The 6066-nt window shown below is 40.8% G+C and overlaps 1 pseudogene; it reads right to left on the bottom strand.

The window, feature by feature from the left end:
* The window catches only part of LOC100966688, a 4686-nt pseudogene extending 2346 nt beyond the window's left edge, over positions 1-2340 (bottom strand).
* Positions 2341-6066: the final 3726 nt, after the last annotated feature.

Genomic DNA, 6066 nt, shown 5'->3' with positions numbered 1-6066 from the left:
ATTTGTTTATGTGATGAATTATATTTATAGATTTACATATATTAAACCAGCCTTGAGACTCTGGGATAAAATCCACTTGGTCATGGTGTATAATTTGTTTGATGTGTTGCTGGATTCTGTTTGTTAGGATCTTGTTGAATATTTTTGCATTAATATTCATTAGTGATTTTGGTCTATAATTTTCTTTTCTTGTTGGATCTTTTCCTGTTTTGGGGATCAAGGTGATGTTTGTTTCAGAGAATGTGTTGGGTAGTATTCCTTCATTTTCTATATTTTGGAAAAGTTTAAGTAATATGGGTACTAATTCCTCTTTAAAGGTTTGGTAGAATTCTGTTGTGAAGCCATCTGGTCCCAGGCTTTTCTTTTTAGGGAGATTTTGCATAGTTGATGTTATTTCAGAACTTGATATAGACCTGTTTAACATTTCCACTTGATTCTGGCTAAGTCTTGGAAGGTGGCATGCTTCCAAGTATTGGTCAATTTCCTTCCACTTTTCATATTTCTGAGAATAAAGTTTCTTGTGATTCATTAAGGATTTTTTGAATTTCTGAGGGGTCTGCTGTTATTCTGTCTTTAACATTTCTGATTGATGAGATTAGAAATTTTACTCTTGGTTAGGCTGCCCAAAGGTTTATCTATTTTATTGACCTTTTTTAAAAACAGCTTTTTGATTTATTGATCTGTTGTATAATTCTTTTGTTTTCAATTTCATTTAATTCTGCTCTAATTTTGGTTATTTCTTTTCTTCTTTTCTGCTGGGTTTGGGATTGGAATGTTGTTCCTTTTCCAGTTGCTTGAGATGTCCCATTAAGTTGTTAACTTCCTCTCTTTCCATTTTCTTGAGGGAGGCTTGCAGTGCTAAAAATTTTTCTCTTAGGACTACCTTTGTGGTATCCCAGAGGTTCTGATAATTTGTGTCTTCATTATCATTTTGTTCCAAAAATTTAGTAATTTCCTTCTTAATCTCATCTCTGACCCAGCTATCATTCAGCATAAGGTTATTTAGCTTCCATGTTTTTGTTTGACTATGCAGATTCCCTTTGTTACTGAGTTCAATTTATTCCATGATGGTCCAAGAAGATGCCAGGAATAATTTCTATTCTTTTAAATTTGCTGAGGTTAGACTTTTGACCTAAGATGTGATCACTTGTATACAGCCCATATGTGTCCGTGGACTGATGAGAAAAATGTGTATTCAGTTTTGTTAGGATGAAATGTTCTGTAGATGTTTGTTAAATCCAAATGTTGAATGGTTAAGTTTATATCTAAAATTTCTTTACTCGGCTTCTTATTGGAGGATCTATCCAACACTGCCAAAGGAGTGTTAAAATCTCCAACTATGATGGAGCTGGAAGAAAACAAGTTGCTCAGGCAACTTGAGATTTAAAAGTCTCTTATAAATTGAGGTGCATTCTGGTTGGGTGCATAAATATTAATAATTGAAATCTCATTATATTGAGTATTACCCTTGACAAATATGTAGTGACCATTCTTATCCTTGCTTACTTTTGTTGATTTAAAGCCTACTGTATCTGCCAATAAAATCGCAACACCTGCTTTTTTCTGCTTTCCATTTGCCTGGAATATAGATGACCATCCTTTCACCCTGAGTCAATATTTATCTTTTAAGGTAAGATGAGATTCTTGTATGCAGCAGATATCTGGCCTGAGTTTTTGTATCCAGTCAGCCAACCCGTGCCTCTTTAGAGGACAATTTAAGCCATTCACATTAATTGAGAATATTGATAAGCCTGGTAAAATTTGGGGCATCAAGTTTTTCAAAAGTCCAGTGGACATTTTTAATCTTTTCGCCACTGCAGAAGTTGGAATTTGATCAAAAGTTTGAATGGTGGAGGATTGTGCTGGTCATTATGGAGGATATGTCTGAGAATATCCTGGAGAGCTGGTTTAGTTATGGCAAATTTCTTCAACGTGTGCAGGTCATTAAAGTATAGGACAGATACTCTTGATGAAGGTGACTAATGTTGCCATTCTCATTCACCTTATAGTATTTCAGGACAACCAACTTAACCTTCTTTCTCTTATGCTTATTCTTTCTCATATGCTTATTCTTCTTGGGAGTGGTGTAAGACCTCTTTTTCCTTTTCTTAGCATCACCACCAAGTCTCAACACAAGATAAAGAGTGGACTCCTCTTGAATATCGTAGGCAGACAAAATACATTCATCCTCCAGTTGCCTGTCAGCAAGATTGAGTCTTTACTGACCAGGAGGAATTCCTTACTTATCCCTGATCTTGGCCTTTACATTTCAATTGTACCTGAGGATTCAACCTCAAGAGTTATGGTCTTCCCTGTGAGGGTTCTTATGAAAATCTGCATATTGGTGGTGGTTCCACTGCAGATGGTAGATTATAAATGATTTTATTTTTCTTTTCTAAAGTAACGACAGAGTATTCCATTTTTTGTCCATATCATAAATTATTTAACTAGTCTTTTCTTGAAACACAATGGATTGTTTCTAATCTTTTTCTGGCATGAACAAAACCACAGTGAATAAACTTGTATACATGCCATTTGGTACTTATATAGGTATATGTATAAAATAAATTGCAGAAAGTAGGATTGATGGGTGTAGCATGCGTTCTTCAGCAGTTCTGCCAGGATACTTGCCTTCCTGTGGAGTTACACCAATATGCACTCCCACTAGCCAACCTAGACAGGCATGCAGATGGGATGTAATCATTTCTTTCTTAAATCACTTTGACTAAGGGTCTTCAGTATGATAAGCCTGCTGTCATACAGCAGGACTGGAGACAGCAGGCTGGTCAGGGACCTCACCCTCCTTGTCCTTAGGCATTAGTTTCCAAAACCTTCACTTTTGGTTTCACAGATGATAGTGCCTCTATGTGAGTGGGGTGCAAAGCTGTCAGAAGGTATGCTGGTGTCAGTCATCCATGTTGAGGGAATTGACTCCAAACCTTGTCCAGCTGGGCCCTCACAGCTGCTTTTTGTTTGTTTATTTGTTCCTGATGGCTTTGACCCTGAGTGCCCATTGATTATGCCTAGGCTTTTCTTGTAACTGTCACTGAGGCCTGGCCCCAGTAGTGCTCCTGCCCATGTCCAGGCTAGGTACTTGCTCCTTCCCAGGAAGGGAAAGAGTCAATTTTTCAGTCTGAGCATCTGAGGCAAGAGAGATAGAGAGGAACACAGAAACTGTGGATCTGAGCAGCACAAGTGTAAGTTACCTGGCTGTTGTGGATTTAGGTCCTGGCAGCTGCCACATGCTCATCTTGGCCCATCTCTAAATCTTCACTTCATCACTATAGCAGGGGTTCTACAGTCAACTTTATAGAAGCCATCCAGACAAGGTAGATGAGGCCCATGGACTGGGGGTGCCTAGGGAGGATGAAAGTGAGCACACTGGCACTCTTCAAGACTTTAGCCAAGTGCTACTATATAGGTCTCCTGGGCCCAGGAAGCCAGAACTTTTGATACAATACTCTCAAGAGGAGTTAGAAACTTAGATTTTTGGCTTGGCGCCTGTAGTACACTGGTTTGGGCATCAGCCACATACACCCAGGCTGGCAGGTTCAAACCCAGCCCAGGCCAGCTAGACAACAATGACAATTGCAACCAAAAAATAGCTGGGCATTGTGGCAGGCACCTGTAGTCCCAGCTAACTGGGATACTGAGGCACCAGAATCACTTAAGCCCAACAATTTGAGGTTTCTATGAGCTGAGTTAACACAGCACTCTACTGAGGGCAATAAAGGGGGAAAAAAAAACAAGAAACTTAGATTTTTATGTTCATTTATAATATTAAAATGCTGGCAACTAATCCACATAGAAATGACAACAGCATCATGGTAGCTGTAGGGACTCCAAAGAACTCATGCCAAGAGTAGGGTTAGCCTTTGGGCTATCAGCTCTGCCTTAATCCTGTGTCCTGTTCCTCAGAATGGCCCCCACCTTCTCTGTCCCTTCAGTCCTGGAGCCCATTGTTGGCCTGCCCATCAGCACCTGGCTGCTGTCTAGACCTGCTGAACTTGAAGGTGCCTCTTGTTAGTATGATCGGCTCTCAGTAACTTCTTTTGGACAATTCTCTATTCTATAAAACCTAGACCTATTTTAATGTTATCAAATTTCAAAAAAATGTTATGGCTTTCAGAAAGTTTTATCTGGAAAAACCCAGTGCCCCCACCCACCCATGTCTCCCATCTCCATCCATGGTAGGCTTGACTTCCCTCCAGGAAGAATAGAGCAGCTGCCATGGCAGTGCCATCTTCCAGGGAGCCCTTTGCTTAATCAGATGGCTCTTCTCAGTTTCTCTCTGGAGCAGCACCCCATTTTCATCTGGGAGGTAGAGAATATATTGATTGTGGAGCCCCTATTATCTCTCCAAGCCTCACTTTCCTTAGCTGTAAAATGGACTCAAGAGCAGTGCCCTCTCGATGTCACAGAGCTAGACAATCAAATTGCTGTATGTGAAAATCGTCTGTGAACTGTAAAGTGTTTTGAAGGATAGGATCGGGGTTTTTCTTCCTTATTTTTATTGCACAAAGAGCATTATAACTATAAAAAGGAAACATTGAAGATATAAAAAAGACATTGAAGACACCTGCAATCTTGCCATGCTAACTCGTGTGCAGTTATATTTTCTGGTATTTGGTATTCTCTGCTAGTTCTTACCTACATAAGAACAACTGGAGTGATCCTGAGCTGAATTGCTTCTCCCTCCAGGCTGCTCTCTGCCCTTCTGTTCTCCAGCATATGGGAGGGGAGCAGAAGCAGCTCCCTCGGAGGATGCCCGCAAATGATTTATTCACTGAGTGTGTTTAAAGAGATCAGACGTTTATGCAGATGAAGCGCCTCACACGGAGTTCACCTAACACCAAACAGACTTAAGATAGACAAAGAAATAATAACTCAAGAAAGATTTCAGAGAGGGGCCTTATTTTATGGATTATTTCATAGTTTTTAAAGGGTTTCACGTGTACTATCCATCTCATTCTTTCTTTGCAGCCATTCTGTGAGATACATAAGACAGAACAGACATATTTATTGCTTTTTTTGGCTGAAAACAAGAATCTCAGAAGAGAGTAAGGGATTGTTCAAGGTTACAGTTAGTTCATGCTAGGGCTGGGCTTTGAACTCAGTTTAATTCTTCATTATAAGCTCTGTGATCACCAACCACATGTTAGTACTTCTTTCTTATTAATCCCACCGTAGTGCCGCTCACATAATAATAAATACTCCCTGATCATTTGATTAATAAGATATGCTCATAAGGTTATCTGCACATCATAACAACTGTGAGATATGACTTACGATAGCCCTTTAAAACGAGCCCCAGTGAGCTATAAATCTTGCTGCTTTGCATTTGCTTGGAAGAAGTGGGTCACAGATCGAGATGTAAAACTCCATTTGTTATTCCATTAGTACCCTACTTTGTATGTTATTGTAGTTTGCTAATTACCTTCACATCTGTTATTTCACGTGGTCCCCAGTGCATCTCTCTGAGGTGTGTCGAGCGAGTAGCATCTGTTGCCTGTTTTTAGGAGTAGAAGCCGCCACACTTGTGCTCACGGCATTTTGGCATCACAGTCACCAAGGAGAACACAACATAGTGAAAGCCTGGATGGAGTATGCTTTACTCGCATAGAAAAGCCAGGACAAGAGCAGCTATAGTCAGGGGCATCAGTCTCCCACAGTCAGTGGGTCCCCTTGGCAGCTGACGGAGGACCACTGACCTGCACGCAACCCTCTGTGCTGCAGCAGAAGGACCCCATCCCCTGCCCAAAGGGAACAGTGGCATTGGCCAGGTGCCATATGATGCATATGCTTAGACAGAACAAAGGGGACCATGCTGAGTCTGAAATAGGGAAAGATATTCCCACTCTAGGTGACAAGCCCAGCACAGGCTGTGAGGACTGCTCTTGGGAAGGAAGTATTTCAGGGTGAAGGCCCATTCTCATGTGCCTGTGAGGGGATTGGACTGTGCACAAGAGACTGCCCTTCCCAGCAAGGAGTCAAGACAGTGATGAAACCCTGAGAAGTATAGATTTTCCACACCTGTCACCTTCCCCTTGAATCTTCAAGAAAGAG

The sequence above is a fragment of the Otolemur garnettii genome, unplaced genomic scaffold (genome assembly GCF_000181295.1).
Source record: "Otolemur garnettii isolate 467f Iridium unplaced genomic scaffold, OtoGar3 scaffold00080, whole genome shotgun sequence".
NCBI classification, from domain to species: Eukaryota; Metazoa; Chordata; class Mammalia; order Primates; family Galagidae; genus Otolemur; species Otolemur garnettii.
This window is presented reverse-complemented; position numbering and strand designations above follow the sequence as displayed.